Source organism: Lampetra planeri, chromosome 4 (assembly GCF_965212315.1).
Source record: "Lampetra planeri chromosome 4, kcLamPlan1.2.h2, whole genome shotgun sequence".
Taxonomy (NCBI): domain Eukaryota; kingdom Metazoa; phylum Chordata; class Hyperoartia; order Petromyzontiformes; family Petromyzontidae; genus Lampetra; species Lampetra planeri.
The window spans coordinates 5,989,180-6,009,079 of NC_136110.1; positions in this window are offsets into that span (position 1 = coordinate 5,989,180).

Below are 19,900 nucleotides of genomic sequence, written 5' to 3' on the forward strand. Positions count from 1 at the left end.
TTTCGTGACTGCAAGGGTCCATACTCTTAGGTTCTTTCGATAAAGTCACGTAGGTAATAAATAAATAATAATAGAAAGATATTATACAAATAAATAATACAAATTATATAACTAATAATAGAAATAAAAAAATAAATCACGACGTTTTGGAGGCAACACAAGCTTCCTTTATCAGGTGTAAAAAGGCACAGCAAAATAATTGTAGTTATTATTTTGCTGTGCCTAGTTATTATTTTGCTGTGCCTTTTTACACCTGATGAAGGAAGCTTGTGTTGCCTCCGAAACGTCGTGATTTATTATTTTATTTCAATTTCTATTAGTTTTATTATTTATTTCTATTATTTATTTTATTACTTACTTATTTTTACCCACGTGACTTTACCGAAAAAACCTAAGAGTACAATAAATTGGCACAAAGATGGATTGGATGAAGTGAGAAGAAAAGAGAACGCCATATATTTTAAAACCTTTTCTATCATAGGGGAAAAGTTGACAGTTGTGATGGAGGCATGGGCTTCCGAGTCTCTCCAGGGATCACGTGACGTTTTTGGATTCAAGTGTCCTTTAGATAAAGTTGGAAATGGATTTGGAGGAGCCCAAATGGATGTCAGCAATGTCTTTATTCTCAGAAAATTCAACACAGGAAGTGATCACGTGATCAAGGGCAGGTATGATACAAGTTATACGAAAAGCCAATGAGAGGACAAAGGCTAGGTCATGAGGTAGGATAAATTAAACTAAGTCTAGGCAACATATTCTAAGGCCTTGAGAAGCGAACACGAGAATACACTCCTCAAAATAGTCATGGACGGCACTGAATGTGAGTTGCAAGATGAAAAATCAGAGATCCAAGCCACAAAGAAACATGAAAAAACGTACAGTTACGAAAAGGGTTGAAAATTCCAAACAATAAATATAATAACACAGAAGTCTGTAAACCGATTAGGAAAATAATTAAACAAATCAGAGAACACAACAGAAAATATAATAAAGATAACATCACAAGACAAGGGAGCGTGGAAGCATGATGTTTAAGAATTCACAAATGGCAGTGGCCCTTGGAGAGAACGATAATCCCTAGCCCATAAAAGAGACATCTTCGCATTAGTGGAGGAATTGAATGCAGATCTGGAAAGCAAAACAATCATATTGCCCCAGCAATCAAATCATTTTTCAGTTTAAGAGGAGGAGGTTCCAAAAGGTCACAACTCGGAGAAGCAAAACACCGCCCTCATCACAGTAAGAAAATAAGGGGGGGGGGGTAGGGGGATGGGGGGGGCGTCTGAGGTGAACTCGGCAATAAATAAAAAATTAACCCGTAAAAACAAAGTTTTTCACTATAAATCCTTTATATGCGTGGCGGCTAGAGTCCTCTCGTCCTCTGGCTTGAGATGGCTGCCACCTATGGGTCAGATGATTGCCTGTCACCATTAAGCAATTGGTAATTACATATAAAAAAAATTCCTAAAAAGTGTAAAATTTTGGAAAAAAAAAATTCACGAAAATAAATTGTCACGCACAACGAGTCTGTGTGCAAAATGTCAGCTCAATTGGATCACGGGAAGTGGGTTAAAAAACGACCGAAAGATTTGCACGGTCGTAAGCACGCAAGCAAGCAAGCAAGTGAACTTAATATAAAGGATTTTAAAAAAGGGTAAAAAAGCACACTCGAGTATCGAGCACAGTGCACGTTGCAGGGCGAGTGGGTCACCTGATCAAGGTGCGACCGTTGGGATCAGCAGAGTACAATGGTGTCATGGTGCGATGGTGATAACCATGCCAGCCCACCTTGCATGTAAAATAACAAACGTGTTTCGACAAGTAAGTCACCGGGACGTGGCGAAAACCAAAAATCGCCATACGGATTCCCGTTTTGATGACGCGAATGTTATTGGGTAAAGCCAATCGGCCGCTGGTGTTGCACCCTTCAAATATTTATTTGAACTTCTCGCAGTGCTGTGATTTACTGCGGCATTTGTGACTCTCCGTCAACAGCGCGTGCGCCGACAATTTATTTTTGTGACCGATATTCCGCTCAACCTGCGGGGGCACCCCCCTCCCCGCCCCCCCCCCCCCCCAAAAAGAAGCCACCCTATTTAGGCCTTCAATATTAGCACTCCTAAAACGCGTTGTTTTTCATTTTGAAAAATGAATGTTTATTACGACGGCCCATCTTGGGGCAGGCAGTGAGGCATACTTGGCAGAAAACCCATCTCAATAAAAAGACCATTCTTGGTTACCTTGAACTTGCATCTGACCTCCATGTGCAGACAAACGGAGCGCGTAAATAATACAACTTGAGGTTTATCGTTCGGTTTAGAGGCGATGAATTATTGGGCATTTTATTCCAGCATTAACCCCGCCGCATATCACCACACTTCCCAGACTGTCGGTAGCGGGCAAGCCAAGAATGCACATGTGGCTGGCTGGGGATTGGTCTCTGTGGAGAAGATGTGCCAGGGAGGCACACAAACATAATTCATAGCAACGTGGAAACTGCGACGCACTGGAGAATTTAACAGCTCGGCTTGCGTGCTATACAACTAATGCTTTTAATACTCCTGTTACAGGGAACGCATTATGCAGTTGTGAAAAAGAGAAAATCGAATATTGTACAATGTAGATCTGACGTTTTCGTGACTGCAATGATGCATACTCTTCGGTTCTTTCGGTAAAGTCACGTAGGTATAAAATATAACATAAATAAATTAAATTACGACGTTTCGGGCGCAATACAAGTGCCCGTCATCAGGTGGAAACAACCCCAGCAATAACAAATTGCAAATTGCAATTTTTTGCAAATTGCAATTTGCAATTTGTTATTGCAATTGCTGGGGTTGTTGCTAGGGTTGTTTCCACCTGTTGACGAGCACTTGTGTTGCGCCCTAAACGTCGTGATTTATTTTATTTTTTATTTTATTTTATACCTACGTGACTTTACCGAAAGAACCAAAGAGTATTGTACAATGTTTCAAAAATGCACTGCATAAGAATTCTAATTATTTTATGGAGCGAGAAAGCTAAATCTTGACATTTTGGTTGAGTGACTCTCTTTAGAAATAGGCAAGTTGGCTAAAACATCAAGATCTTTCACAACGACAACTTTGAAATCTTATTATTATTTTTCATTAACCTGTTGTCATGTTATGTACAAGTCAACGAAATAAGTTTTTGATCGTTTAGACAGGATACTATCCAGAAATCCGTGACACGTGCATGTAAATAGGCGGGGCATATACATCAATAAGTATTCATGAATTTGTTTCAATTATATACTCATTAAAATAAACAAATGGTCTATGATATACAACGGCCATCTAAATGTTGGAGGGGCAATGGACCCCCGTTGCCCCCCCCCCTCGTCACCCCCCCCCCCCCCGTTATTCCCCCCACCACCCTGGATGCACCACTGAATACATACGCTGCTGCGGTAGGCCATAAATATTCAGTAGAAGCTACCGTTTAATACGATGCCACAGAGTAGCTGTGTGGTCTAGAAGTTCAGTATGTTGACCTCTGAATGTGAAGTGCAATTGATTCCAGCTTCTAAAGGTACGCGGTATACGTCTAACTCGAAAGCGCTAAAACCCCAGAATCCGTTTTCTGGAGGAAGGCATTACAAGAGCTGTGTGGTATAATAGCCAAAACTTCTAATCGCAGGGGAAAGAAAATATGTTACAAACCAGACAACATTTTCTCTAAACAATAATTTACATCCACTCATACAGCAATCCCACACAGTTTTCCAACATAACTTCATGAAAACACACTTTTCACGGAACCCAGCAAAACATTTGTTTAACATCAGAATGTGACACGACATTCATGGGACGCAACGGATTAAGTATTTTGACTCTGTCTCGCAATCGAGCACAGCGTTAACTATTCACTGTTGGCTGACACGTGCGCGCACATTGAGATTCAAGTGGGTCAATATGAACATTTATTCACAGATAAAAATCACTGCAGAAAGCCCAGTGGATGCCTGCCAGAATATTTCACTGGCCTAGCATGGTCAGGACTTAATGAGGCCCAGAAGGCCTCGTCTCCCACGCATACACAGCAGAACACATACTTCATGCTTCCGTTGGTCTCCTGATAACTCTCCCATAGATCGGCCTCCCAGCAAAAACTAAAAACAATACAAATGAAAATGCAACGCGCTTTCATCAGCGGGTGGCATATTGCTTTTTTCACGCCTTGCCTGACATGCGGGCTTGTATGCCGTTCTGTCCCACACAGACTTGCCGCGGAGTGATCATATTATTGGATATGTGTGTGCGTGTACAGCCCGTGTGTCAATCCCCCGCTGAAAATAAATATTTTCCCACGCCTTGAGAGGCGTGATGGATATTTGACCATACTTCACCACGGTGGTTGTGAAGGTGGGTCACCAGTCCCAGCACCATCCAGACTCAAGCCTGCTTAGATTCGGAGCTTTCACGAGACCAGGGATAATACTCCACTACGCACAGATGCCAGGACACCCCTCCATTGCTGCCAGTCATTGTTTTTTATTTCATCTCTTCGACTTTATTTACAGCACGGTATGCACAACAGTGAGTTGGATTGACATGGTTGCTATTGCTTTTATTGACCGGGAGGTCATTTTAAGGCATTTGGTCACCAGAGTGATGACATCTGTTGAGTTTAACCACATGTGAAGGATGTCATTTTCCCTTAAGCCAATGAATTTGTTTTTTTGTTTACAAAATAACAAATGCAATCGTTGATTTTTTCTAATGCCATAATAAAAAAATGGGTAAATTGGATTATAATAATTAATTATAATACAGTTGTGCAAAATCACATCAGGGAATGACACTGGACGATGATACTCTTGGCAAAATTCTGAGTGTATTACATAGCCCACCGATATCAGCAACCACAAAGCATAATCTCTACAGAATGGCTCACGAAAAAACGTATCAGCAGAAAACACAGGACTCCCCTTTGTATTCGTTTCAGATTTGTATTCTTGGGAAATGCCAAAATCGTGTAATAATTAACTTAAAATTGTACAGACTTTACTAATGTAATTTACCCAGTTTGAATAATGTAATAAACCAACAGAAGACCACCCTCCAAAAAAGTATTGTTTTCTAGAAACTCCCAGTGGATTCTGACCAAAAAAAAAGCTTTAAATTCTCACAGGACCCGGAGGAATTCCTTGGTGTAGTCTGTTATTTTTTTTTAAATAGGGCGTCAGTTTTTGTCAACACGTGTAACATGTCACCCCATGTTACCAGTGGCTATCTTTAGACACTCATTGAAATTGGTGGCACACAAGTGCCAAATAACGGCGGGTTTTGTCACCAAAATTAACCTCCGCAGAAAACTTCCACACGAGTACGAAAATATTTCATAAGCTTTAGCAAACGTCTTTCCTGATACTAGAATTACTTAATGACCGAAGTACAGCTTTATAAATGCTGTTTAATGTCCTTCATAATAGTTTCTGGAAATAATTACTCTCTTGAATAGAATACATAGGCCTCCCTCTAAATTGCACAAATACTGCTATTTTAATGCACGACTTGATTAATTTCAAAACTCATTTGGAGGGTTAAAACGTTTAAGAAGTGAACTGCATGCATTCATCGGGCAATGCTATACTTTTCAAACAAAGGGTACTTTCTATATTTTTCTCTCTTTATAATTATCGCTACACCCTAGCTGCTACTAATCAGGAAGGCGGTTAGCGGTAACATGATGTTGAAGTGTATTGGTTTTCAACCGAATGCCGACCAAGAGCGCAGGCATTTTCAGATATTGAGTTAGGGGCCATCCATTTAGTACGTACGCATGGAGGGGGGAGGGGGGGCTAACCCAAATGCGTACGCTTACGTATGGGGGCTCTACTGACAATGTGCGTACGCATAAGAAACGGGGGGAGTGGGGAGTGAAGCCTCGATAATAATTTGTCTACATTGGCCTTCAAATGAGCCACAGTTCAGTTTCTTCAGCTGTCAGACAACAAGTCCTAGCGGGAGAAGTAGGACTGCGGGAGAGGTGTCACTTGAATGCTCACCGTACCCCTGACTGCGAGCTATTACGCAGCTCAGCAGTGAGTCTGACATCGTCTGGCGGCCTGTCCCATGGATGATCACACGTCCTTCAATCTGGCCTCACTGCGGATTGACGTGGGCTCAAGATTTTAGCTGCCGCGGTGCTCTGTGCGTGCTGCTGCTGCCCCCCCGGACTTCAGCACTAACACTCGTCTGTGCATCCGTCTACTGCTACAGCAGATGTTCAGTCGACGAACTTTATATGGAGACTAGATCATCGAGTTTTAACTGTGTGTTTAAGATCATAGTGGACGAGTTTTTGAATGACCAGTCAGGATGGATAAGGGGCCGGTCCATAAATGACGTCACGCACCTGGGGGGGGGGGGGGGTCAGACATTTGTGACGATGTGTGACGAGGGGGGGGGGGGTGAGAAATGTGACGTCACATCAAAATGCGCAACTTTAAATAAATATAGACAACACGTTCCACTTAATTAAATAGACTTTTTAATAAATGTTTCTCCTACAACATCAGAGTGCAGCGGCACATTAAATACGCACGACAATGACAATAGTTTAAAGCGATTTGAAGCATGCTTTATTTTGGTGGGGCGGGCAGAGAGGTCATTTTTGAGGGGGGGGGGGGGTCTGACTTTTTGTGACGTCGTGTGACGAGTTGGGGGGGTCAAAAATCGTCCAAAATCGCGTGACGTCATTTATGGACGGCCCCTAACACGGTCAAGGATAACTGTTTGTACAAAGCTGTGCGTAAAACTCGGCCGCAGGCTAGTAAACAAGGACAACACGAAACTAATCGGTTATGGGAGAAAATAAAGCGTGATAAAACTTCGTATGAATACGTGACTGCTGATCGAGCTGGTAAAGCGTTGGCGAGCAGAATCGATCTTCCAACTCGCTGGTCACGTGCGCAATCACCGACACCAGCGGAGACCGTCTCGAAGCCTCTCCTGCAGACGTGGACGCTTTAGCACCTACAGTCGTGATTTCACACGTTAATTTATTGACTAATCCTTGATCGTTTCTGCGTGGATTTAATATAGGCCGTTCTATAGGATTCGAGGGTGGGGGTGGGGTGGGGTGGGGTATAAAAAGTCCGCGTGCGTACAGGGAGGGGACGAGGGGTCGAGTTTTGACAGATTGTTGCGTACCTACTCAATGGATGGCCCCTTAGCTGCTTTTCGTCAAGCACAAAGAGAGTGTATAATTGATTTATAGCAGAGTGCATCAAAAGAGAGAGCGATGGTATCTCTCTTCTTGGTTCTTTCGGTAAAGTCACGTAGAAGGGAAATAATAAAATAATAAAAATGAACCAACTAAATAATTCTCACGACGTTTCGGCCACAACGCAAGCAGCCGTCCTCAGGTGAAGAACAGGTCTGTCGGAGAGACAGCGTCTAAATGAACACCACCACGCTTGGAGCATATATTTAAGTTGGGTTGGAGGGGGAAGAGCGCCTTGACAAAATAATTTGCATATCAAGAAGAATTTAGCATATTTATAGGAAATGCAGATATGGGATTAGTCACTACTTGTGCCATAATATGACTTTGAAACCTCCCGCCCACCTCCTACGTATTTCACATCCCTGCAGTCACGAAAGCTTTAAATCGAGATGGTATCTCTGTTAGTGATACTGTAATGGGCATATGCAATGAAAGGCAGCAAAATTGTGCAGAACAATAATGTTTATTAAACAGTGCAGATCTGTCTGGCACGATGTCAGACGTTTCGCTCCACATCTTTCCCGAATAACCTCCAACGCAGCAAAACATCGGACATCAAAACATTTCCGGAGCGTTTGATTTGTACCGTCGGATGAGAGGGGGTTTACACAAAAAACTGCCAAAACCAAACAACGAAAACCTGGTCGACACTAAATGATAATTATCGACAACCTGGTGCCTTCAATCGTGCAAAGTACGTTTCAGATTGAAAAACTCATTTCTCTAGAACTGCTTTTAGCGTTTAGTTTACTGTCCTTCAAACTTAATTTGGAGCTTTCGTGACTGCAGGAATTACTCTTTGGTTCTTTTTATTGTCCTTCCATCGCACCTCCGATTAGCACCGGTGGGCCACGTGCGCACGTACGACTCACGTTGACTCTTCCTCTTTGGTTCTTTCGGTAAAGTCACGTGGGTAGAAATACAATAAATCACGACGTTTCGAACGCAACACGAGCGCCCGTCTTCAGGTGAAAATCGCGACAGCTGCGATGTCTGCTGCGAGCAGCACGATGTCTGCTCCCTTGAACATCGCGATTTTCACCTGAAGACGGGCATCTTGTGTTGCGTTCGAAACGTCGTGATTTATTTCATTTCTACCCACGTGACTTTACCCAAAGAACCGAAGCGTGTGGATTCCTGCCGTGACGAAAGCTTCAATCCACGTTGCCTCTTAGTTGCGACTACCATCTCGCCCTTTGGCCGCCCCACGTCCCCCCTGCCACCACTGTACACGCAGCAAGGCCCTTGGGTGTCGCCGCCACTTATCTGTGACCAGGAACGTGGCGAGAGAGAGAGGAGAGGGGGCGGTGGATTTGCGCTATTTTGGGGACGGCGACAGCACACCCTGGGTGGCGACGGGGTGTCGCCCCCGGAACAGCGGACACATTGGGGGAGCTGGAAGGGGGGGGTAGAGGCAACCCCCCCCCCCGCAGGGAGCTCACAGGGCCCTGTAATCTGCTCCCCCCGCTTGTCCCAAACACGTCCGTCACGCATCCCTGCACCTCGCGTTCTCTGCATTTCTCGCATACTATTTTGTCACCGTGATGCCGCCACCACCACCACCACCGTGATGCCACCACCACCACTGCCTCCGCACCACCACCACCACTGCCACTCGACACGAGCCGCTCGTGGAATGTGGCACGTGTTGTGCAATGCGTTTGTGCACCTAGCCCGGCACAAGTACCATTTAGTGGCGAGCGAAAGCTGTTGTTGCAGAAACATTACAACATTTGAACAATGTGACAACATTCTTCTTAAATCATCATCGTAATCATCATCCGCGGTTAAGCCACTGCTGGATGAAGGTCTTTCCCGCGCGATTTTATTGATAATCCACCCAGCACCTACCTACACACGAGCGAATTTCACCGTTCCATCGCCCCCTCGGTGGACGTCCACACGAAAACGTTCCATACCTTGGCTGCCACTCCATTACTATTCTTGACCATTGGCCACCTCCAAACCACACATCTTGCCCGAGTGCACTGAACAGTTTGAATTCTCTTCGTAACCTGCCGTCTGCGTTCTCCGATCCATGCGTTCCTCTTTCTGCCCTCTCAGCGGAATTACAAGCCTGCGTCTATCCACGCTTCTTTGCACAATGTTCAGATTAATTGCTTTTGTCCATTTTGTTCGAAGGTGTAAAAGGAAAATAAAAATGCGTACAACGTACATTTAAAAGGTCACCCTGTATGCCGTATGAAATATATTTCAGAACGTATCGGTATCTTGTGTGTGTTGTAGCCGGCTGTGTGTTCCCACACATTTATGTCATGCCAATTGTATCTGCATTTATATAACAATAATAATATGTTCTGAACACATATTTGAAGTATCGTAATCATATATGTATAATACAGGACGTTTTGTTAATTCTAAAGAAGAGTCACTGTGGATTTGCTAGCCTGGCATTAGAACTGGTAAATGTATCTGTGAATTGATTGTGGTGGGGTGAAGTGTGGGAACTTAATCTCACCCAAGACAAAAGCCTGTAAAGCAACGGGTGTGTAATGTGATTGCATAAACACCTCCGATTTATCATGGTTTGGCTACGTAGGGTGCGAAAGAAGTTCAAGATACATACAGAGATGCATGTATTCCTCTTCTATATTAAAACCACGTGGCACCTCCATCATAAAAAAACACACACGTCCCTTTGTCAATCCACTGCTGGATAAAGTTCCGTCCACTCCGTGGCAACAGAGGTTGATTGGATCACGCTGGTCAGTGCACGTTGGATACCCACTCGCCACTTGCGTTAGCCACGGAGGGGAATCAAACTCAGACAGCCATGTTCAGAGTGCAGTGTGGCTAACCACTGTGCCACCAACCACCCCCCATCCCCCATTGTAGTACGACCATTACACATTTGCTGGAAAATTCCTCTGTTTTTTTCGATTTAAGTCGTCTAAAGCAGATTCAGACCAAATGTGTCTTCAGAGTTAAGGTTTTATGCAGCTTTGTTTAAGGTTAGAATAGTAATTGTATTCACCGATGCCGCAAGTAAAAATGAAATGTTTTTATATGCTAAAGTTAGCATATACATGTCAGAATCCGTTTCAAATGCACCATGAATAAACACTCCACTCGCGGTACACATTTCACCATGAACGTGACTAAAGTGATACGAATATCCGTGTTGGCATCACTAATTCAGAAACAGATTCGGAGGATCTCATTGTTTAAATACGACGTCTTCGTTAATTTTTTTTCCTGCAAATCATTGCCCCGGTGCGGACTACCGACGGGTTAGAAAATTAATACGTCGATTAACGCCTGGTTGCTCCCCTAACAAAGCTTCACAGATTTGGCGTTTGTGACGTCTCCCAGTTGAGAATTTAAGCATTCGAGGCAAGGCGCCACGCTTCGGCTCGCTGGGACCGGCGTACTGAGTCTCGCGTTCCTCGCCCCCCCCCACCCCACGAGCCCTCTAATATTTCCTCCGGCACAACACAAATTTCTGAAACCACCCTGGCTGCCCTCTTCCCAGCACCTCGTCCCCAGTACACGGCGTGCCCCCAAAGCAACCCAACCATGGCACGCAACACTTACAACCAAACCCCCCCCCCGCCGCCACCCCTCCCCGAGCACGAACACCACGAGGACAAAAAAAAAACCCCGCCGCACCAAGGATAAGCTGTAGGAATGAAGGAGGGCTCTAGGATGTTTCTCCTTCTTCATCTTCTGCCACGCACGGACTGCGCCGAAAAGGAGAGCGAACGTTGTTCATGAAAAACGACCCAGCGCAGGTGCACGCACTGTGATGGCCGGCTGAGCTCCGCGACATCGTGACCCTATTGGCAACAAAACACACCAAAAAAAAACACTCGGATCTCTCTCTCTCGCCTCTCTCGCACTCTTTCCCAACCACCACCCCCTCCCTCCCTCCCTCCCCTCCACGACTGCCCCAACCCACCGCCATCCCCACCACCACATCACGACGAGTCTCCGAGGAGACGCTAAGCAGGTCTGATCGCAGTGACAGGTGTCCAAACAGCCAGCCAGCGAGGAGGACCTTTTCGCCAGCGCGGGGTGGAGGGGTGTGTGGAGGGGTGTGTGGACGGGGCGAAATTGAGCGCGCTGATTTGGAAGGGCGGTCTCCGAGGGGGGGGGGGCGAAATGCGACCGGCAACACGTGCTCGGCACTGGAGTGCGGCCAAACGCGGGCGGCCCACCGCTCCCATCAGGCTGGCCCCCCGCTCTTATTTTGGCTGCGTTTCCCGACGAACGCTCGCAGCTTAGGGGAATCGTCAATATTTAGGTCCTCGCGCGCCTTGTTGTACGATTCCAACAAATCGCAGACGAGCGAAGGAGAGGCAGCGGTAAAATGTTCTGGAAGGGGGAAACAAAAACCCCCTCGCGCTTTTGCACGTCGCGTTGTGACGCGCGAGCGAGCGGCGTCAGCGTGCGTTGCACCCAACCGGTGTTGCGTGAAAAGTAAAACAAAACTTTTGTTCGAGATGTAGGGGGAAGAAAAGAAAAGGCAATGATTTGGCAAAAATTTTTTTAAGAAAAATCTTTATCTGAATGCGACTGCTGTTTAGCTTTCTGCAATGCTTCCCTGGGAAACGAAATGCATTTCTTTAAAGCGCTCGAAACACGTGGGATAAGTTTGCCTTGAAAGTTGCAAAACATGCATTTGTCTTTTTTACGTATGTACTGCATATTACCCGAACAAGCGACGTCAGTTATGCTCAAAATGTGTTTGAATAAGGGAGCATTCACGATACAGTATATTGTAATTTGAGATAAGTTTTTAAAAAACTTGGCCGAAATGCATTTACTCGCTGTAATCTTTGTCCGCGAGTGGTAATTGACACAAAAAAAAGCATCACAAGACTATACTTTTTCCCCATTATTCAATACACAAAGAATTTTAATTGCGGTAACTTAATCACACCACAATTATCCATCCATCTCAGCTGGAACTGTTGAGCCTGTTTTCATCGAATATAAATGCCAAAAGCGCCTGCTCAAAACAACAGGACAGTGGCTTGGCCACAATGGTATGTACGCTTGAGCCCTGCATGCATTAAATGTGCCCCACTATGGATGAACGCTTCAGAGTGAAAACAAAAGGGCTTGTGTGGAACCTGGTCAAATGTTAAGTGTGGAGTACCCTTACACGCCGGGCAGCTCCGGCTGCCAATCAGGCAGGCACTCATGAGTGTCACAGCTTTGAGCTTCTGCGTATCAACAGCGCAATTGTGCTCGGTGCGGTTTTCTTGCGGGCAGCGGCGTAAAGGCGAACTCGTGTGGAATACGTCCCTAAAGTTACAGATATTTGTGCGCGACATTTTATTTGGATCAGTTCGGGGCCACCCAAAGGTAAGGGTGAATTGGAGCGATTTGCCCCAGACTTCACATAAGGCCTGTTTTGTTTCGCTGATGAATAAGAGGCACCCCCCCCCCCCCACGTGACATTCTGCCTAGGGCCTCCAGAACCCAGGAGACAGCCCTGAAAATCATATCGCACACGTTGTGAAAAGGTAAAATAAAAACGAAGTAAAATGTACCATCATAAAACGTATTGTTTCATCGCCACTCCAAGGCAGAAAGAGCCTTGCCAATGGAGGAAGCTCTCTAGAGCCCATCGCGGGAGTATATTGCCTACTCTTCCGTGTTGACCAGAAGTCTTGAAAGAAATGGCGGTACCCACACATGACGGCACCAACCAGGACCCAGGGACAGATTCCGATATCACTCGTCACTGATATTAGATGTCACTTTTGTTAACCGTGGCCATCAATCAAATTCAGGTCACCAGGGTCAAAGTGCAGTGCACCTAACCGGTATGACATCAGTGTAACCATACTTATAGATTTTGTTTTAAACAAGTATTCGCTATTTTTCTTCTTGGTTCTTTCGGTAAAGTCACGTAGAATTGAAATAATAAAATAATAAAAATAAAACATCATAAAATAATTCTCACGACGTTTCGGCCACAACGCAAGTAGCCGTCCTCAGATGGAGAACAGGTTTGTGAATTTGTCGTATAACAAGTCTCCTATCAAGTGTATGAACCTACCACAAGGTTTTGAGAGGTTGTGGGGCCGGGGGATTTTTGTTTTTCCCCCCCGACAGAAAATAATGAAATAAGCGGTGATTCAACGGTGACCTGCCGTCAGGACGGGTCATTATTGGCGAGAAAAGCAAACACCGCATTCCCCGAAACTGACAAATAGCTCGCCGGGGCCAAACGTGAGCGAGGAAAACATTCTCAAACGGTAGTGAAAAATGGAAGAAGCCCTCGGTTTGCATTGTTCGACAAGAAGCTGCCGCCGCTCTTCTTGACACTCGGTAAAGACGTGGGTCCCGTCTGGGAGCGGCTGTCTCGCGGGGTCACGGCAGCCCGGATTGTGCACGTTCTCATTAGTTCGCCTCAGCAGAGTCTGTCACGGTGCTAATCCACTCCTTCCTGGCCCTGTTCACAGGTAAGTCTACGGCTCTTGTCCATCCCCCCCCCCCCCACACAAATACGGCAGTTTCCACACGCATATAAAAGACAAAGATCCCCCGTGCAGCCTTAACAGACTGTTGAGGCAAGTGCTGTTAGCGAGGGCCTTATGAAGGCTGGCACGGCACACGAAGGGGTAGGTAGTCAACACCTCTGCCCGGCCGCCTTTGTCTCCCTAATGGGGATTATTACTCCACACCGCACCAGGAACTCAATTGAGGCCGAGTCGACGTCGGGGAGGCACAGGACCGGTTCAGATAATCGTCACTCGCGTCGCTGGGTTCGTAGCGCAGAGTGCTAACCGCTACACTCTCCGCTCCACACACATATATACATATACACACACAGAGAAGATAAAATGTATCAGTTTGCAAGTGAATGTGATAATTCAATATACTCAAGGGAGATGTTAAGCACTACGTATATGCATATATACGGTACACATTCTTCTACATATCAAGTACACAAACTCTCTCCTGAAGCACTCTCATGACTAACAGACCTGGACATTGGCGAATAGCTGCTGGATATACAACTATAGCCGTATGCAAGAATAGAACGACACAGTCTTCAAACTGAAAGTTATATTCAATTACCCCATTAAAGAATATAAATATGATAATATAGTTGTCCCAGTATGTACAATTTTGAACACCAGGATAAACCAACCACTGGGTGAACATGTTTCAAAGTCACATGTCCCGAAGCCCAAGTGCCATTGTTAGCAGACGTTGAAGGGCCTTCTCTGGTTCCATTTTAGGGTCCGAGACAAAGGGAAAACATTATGGGTCAGAACACATTCCTGCGGAGGGAGCTGGTAGGAACGTTGGGTTGCTCGGTCAATGGCCAGGGTCAACGGCGGCGTGGTGTATTCCGCAAATATGCCCGACTGTGAGGGCGGGCACAAGCCGGCGTGAGTAGGTTAAACGTTGAGTTTTTTAAGGGCACCACGGGGTGACCAGCCCCTCCCCACCCAGCCCCACCCCTCCCACCCCCCACCCAACTCCTCCCACCCCACCCAGCCCCCCCACCCAGCCCCTCCCCACCCACCCCACCCAGCCCCTCCCCACCCACCCCACCCAGCCCCTCCCCACCCAGTCCCTCCCCATTCAGCCCCTCCCTCCCCACCCAGCCCCTCCCTGCACGACGGACGGACACAATAATCCCTTGTGGGCTGGTGTAACCAGGAGGTTCCTACCAGTAAAAAAAGTTGTATACGACGTATTGACTGTTAAGAAAGGTAAGTAATCAAACTTGAGCAGCACACTTCGCTAGAAGGGATGATGGCCGTTGCTCAAGACTAACAAGGAAGAATCAGTGAGGGGAGGAAACAAAGACAAAGATCCCCCGTGTAGCCTTAACAGACTGTTGGGACAAGTGCTGTTAGCGAGCACCTATGAAGGCCGGAACGGCACACGAGGGGGTAGGTGGCCAGCACCACGCCCGACTGCCTTTGTCTCCTCATTGACTATGTTTTACACACTGCACCAGGTATTCATTTGAGGCAGAGTTGATCTGAGTCGACATAGGGGAGGCCTAGGATCGGTTCAGATAATCTTCACTGGTGTTGGCCATGAGCGAGAATCGAACTCGGGTCGCCGGTTTTGTAGCGTAGCACGCTAACCACTACACTACCTAAGGAACACACTTCAGGTGACATCCACTGCAGAGATGGAGTAATGAAATAAGCTCATTCAGAAGCTAAATGGATCGTTGCTTTGTAAGCGCGCAAAAGATAGCGACGTCCTCGGAAGGGCTTCATCCTGCAGTGGATAGAGCATGGCTGACTATTCTGGTATAGATACTGCTTCACGTAGGAGAGCCTTCAATGAGCCCCACAAGACGTTTATAGGAGGAAGCAGCTCACCTTTTTGAAAATAAATCTTCAGAGTAGTTTTTGCATGTGGAAGGAGTGTCCAAAGAAAATCTGTACCCGCAGGCGGCTTACACAAAAAAAAATTGCACAGGTGTGTCAACGAATCTACTCGTAAAACTGCCTTCTGCAGGGCTTTTCATGGTCACGCAGGTGACAATTACGCACAACGATTTCGGAATGATCCACCGACTCAGCCTCCAACGGGTTTAGAATTACACCCTTTGTGCGAAAATCTGTATTTGACCATGTTTATATTCACAATGGTTGCATGCGTTTCTGCCCCATTGACATGAAATATAAAAGATAAGTTAAGTGGGTAGTGCCAAGGTGGAAAGATGTTAACTACCTCGCTTGGTTTACAGGATATATTGGGTTCGATCCCGACCCTGACGCCTGTATATTTGGAGTTTGCATGTTCTCGCCATGGTAGCATGTATTTTTTTCCGGGTCCTCCGGTTTTTCCCTCCACATTGAGAAAATATGCGTTTAGAGTATTTGGCTCCTATCAAATTTCACACGATGATAAGCCACTTCGTTGAGCTCTCATTTGTGATAACCAAGTCGCTTCTGACAAAGAGCTATATAGCTCAGTTGGCCTTGCCTGATAAAAAATAAAAAAAAGTTTGGTAGGTACGTGTCGCTGTTAGATGTGATCGCTCGGCCCGAGACTAGCAGCGGAGTGGCGGTCAAGGGAAGGAACAAGCCTGAGAGAAAATCGGCCACACAGTTGGAGCGAGGCAATCAGCTCCCGTTCAAGATAAGATGGCTTCATCTTCTTGGTTTCTTTCGGTAAAGTCACGTAGAAAGGAAATAATAAAATGATAAAAATAAAACATAATAAAATAATTCCCACGACGTTTCGGCCACACACAGCTGTCTTTCCGACAGACCTGTTCTTCACCTGAGGACGGCTGCTTGCGTTGTGGCCAAAACGTCGTGAGAATTATTTTATCATGTTTTATTTTTATTCTTTTATTATTTCCCTTCTACGTGACTTTACCGAAAGAACCAAGAAGATGAATCCCTGCAGTCACGAAAGCTTTAAATCGAAATATAAGACGGCTTATTATTTGGTTCTTTCGGTTAAGTCACGTCTAAAGATAAAATAATAAATTAAATTAAATAATAGAATACGACGTTTCGATTGCAACACAAGCAATCATCATCAGGTATAATGAAATAGCGACATAAAATCTAACCAGAAAACTATAGACAGACATATTAGCAGACAGATATCACCAAGATACATAGCGGGAGCAACACAGGTAACAGAGAGGGGTGATCGTCTCTGTGGGGTGGCCTTAAATAGACAGAGGGGGGGCGGAGGCAGAGAGAAGGAAGGGGGGTTAGAGAAAAAATTTGCATATCAATGAGTGGTCAACAGACGTGGTGCTGCACGGCAAGTAAGCCTGAAAATCAGGAGGACACACTAAAATTAAATAACCTAGTAAAATATCGAAATGTTATGTAATACAACACAGAGGGTCGGTCAACACACAATTAACGCATAGCCTGGTTGATTACGTATTTCAAAGATTGCTAAGTTAGAATTTAAGTGTGAACATTCTAAAGAGGACACAGGCAGAGAAAACAAGTCGCCAGAGAGAGAGAAAAAAGATAAGCTTAAAACTTCCCCGTAGAAGTGGTTCAATCTTAAAACGTCGTATTCTATTATTTAATTTAATTTATTATTTTATCTTTAGACGTGACTTAACCGAAAGAACCAAATAATAATTCCTGCAGTCACGAAAGTTCTAAAATTAAGATAAGACGGCTTGTTGCATCGCAAGTCTGGGGGAAGTGGTGATGGTTCGGGGAATCCTTCATCCAGCAGTGGATGGATTACGAATGGTAAATGAGGATGACAAGAACCCATTAAGACGTCAAGTCTCTTTAATGAGCGAGAAAGGGTTACGAAAGTACAAGCATAACGAAGCAATTCCACAACGAGACAATTCAGTTTCGATTTAAAGCTTTCGTGACTGCAGGGATTCATCTACTTGGTTCTTTCGGTAAAGTTACTACGTGACTTTACCGAAAGAACCAAGAAGAGACAATTCAGTTTAAATATCACAAGCCATGAAAAGTAATAACTCATATTGGGGAAAAAAAATAACACCAAGTGAATAAAGATTACGTACAGACGGGACAAAGTGTTCTCGCACAAGCTCTGCAGTGCTCCTACACACAATTGTTGCACAGGTGCATTCAACGTCACGCGGTGTTGAAATGTTTGTGATGGTCGAACAAGAGTGGGTTGGCCGTCCGGAATAACAGCCATTCTTTCTGCCATTGTCTTCCCCGTGCTGCTGGGTGCAGGCTGCGACCTCGAGGTCAACAAATGCACCGGTCACGAACACACAGGTCGCTCGCTCAACAGGTCAACGCTCGCGTGATCCCGCCGAACCAGAAGCAATCAGCCGCGAAACTCCTAAGAGGTCTCCCGTATCTTCCCAGCCGCCGCCTAACGCCACACCCCACACTTTCGCTGCGGTGAGGGCTTCATTTCTCCGCCGATATTTTCGAGTACGTTGCGAGGCTTGGCTAAGGAGCACAGGTTATTGACGAAAAGCATCATCACAGGAGTCGAGTACAAGGTGCATCTATCCACTATGCTCTTCCTGTATACAGGTAGTCCCCGACTTACGATGGAGATGCGTTACGACGACCCCATCGTAAGTCAAAAATATCTTAAGTCGAAAATGGCCTAGCCGACCCAGGAGTCTTAAAGAATGGTGATAATTTAGCAAAACAGAGCAATTTACAGTACCGTACTGTATAAACTATATGCGCACAGTACATCCCGGCAGCGTCCCAACGTACAGTATCGTACCTCGTATGCTGCTGCGTTTGCCTGCCGCGCGAAATGTTAAATATTTTACAATTTTGTCATATCGCCATCGTAAGATCGAAATATCGTAAGTCGGACCATCGTAAGTCGGGGACTACCTCTATTGTTATGCCCTATATTCTTAAGAATATTTTTGGGACAAAATCAGGCAAAATGGGTGTGATGGGCCAAAACAATTCCCGGAATGGTGTTCTGGACTGTTCTGGCCAAAATTAAATGAATGGAGTTGCCCACATCTGCACATGTGTGTGCGCACACGCGCATCCTTGGAACATATCGGACACATGTAGAGCCCTTCTTAATCCACTGCTGCACGAGGGCCTTCCCACATAGGGTGTCTTGGTTTTTCTCTCTTTGACGTAACTATCCTGGGATGTTTGTAAGTCTTCTCCAGGTGTAGAAAGTACTGGGTCTTTATTGCAAAATAACACACCACTCAAGGCAATGCATTTATATGTAGTCCTGCCCCACTTCTGGTGTTGGTGAGATATTCTTCTTCCAATGACATGTCCAGGTTTTTGTTTTTTTGTGGCGCAGAGGTGATAACCCTATCCACATGCTGTGTGGGCCATGGCAATTGCTTGACGAAACTAGGACCACGTTTGTCATTGTGGGTCAATGCGGGCGGGGGGCACACAGACGTGGGGACATCGAAGTCGAGCGCAGAAATTACATTTTGCCGCGCTGCCCTCTGCCGCCTACACAACGTAGCCTCGAAGAAGCGCTTCACTGTACTTTAATTTAATCAATTAGAAGCCCACGAGCTGCATTTGCCATTAAAGGTTGGCCTAAATGGCCTGTCAAGCAGCCAAATTTGGGGCAAGCAGCTGGCAATTACGTGGAAAAATAATCCAGACCGCATCAGTGCTGGGGCCAGACGTCGATTACACCACTGGTGCCACGTAACTGTTTGTATATTTGGGTTTGATGTAAAAAAAAACGCAGAAAGAATGTTCCTCAACCTATATTTATTAGCTTAAAGTGAAACAGAGCAGTAGGCTAAGGGGATCACGACATGGTTGGTACATTAAGAGCAGTTAATTTTTTTTGTAAAATCAAAGATGCTGAGCACACGCCAAAAAATTACAAGCGACCAGCGCAGCATCACGACCATTAACGGTGCCAAATCTAATACATTATTTCGCGATACTGCATTGGCAGCGGTGCACAAACACAAATAACAAAAAAAACAGCGTGTGCCAATAGAGCAGCCCGAAAGGGGAACAATTATATAATAGTTGACGTTTGGGGCAACAGGCCCTTTTCATAGCATCAGCAATGTGCCATGAAGAAGCCAATTCTAATGATCACTGTGCGAGTTTGAATGTATGTTGAACTTCTTCCGCACCGTACACAGCTAACCGTACTAATCGGAGGTGCGGAGGAAGGATAGCAACCTAAACACAAAAAGCAGTTCTAAAGAAATTACTTTTCAATCTAAACTTAAAAGCGCATAGAT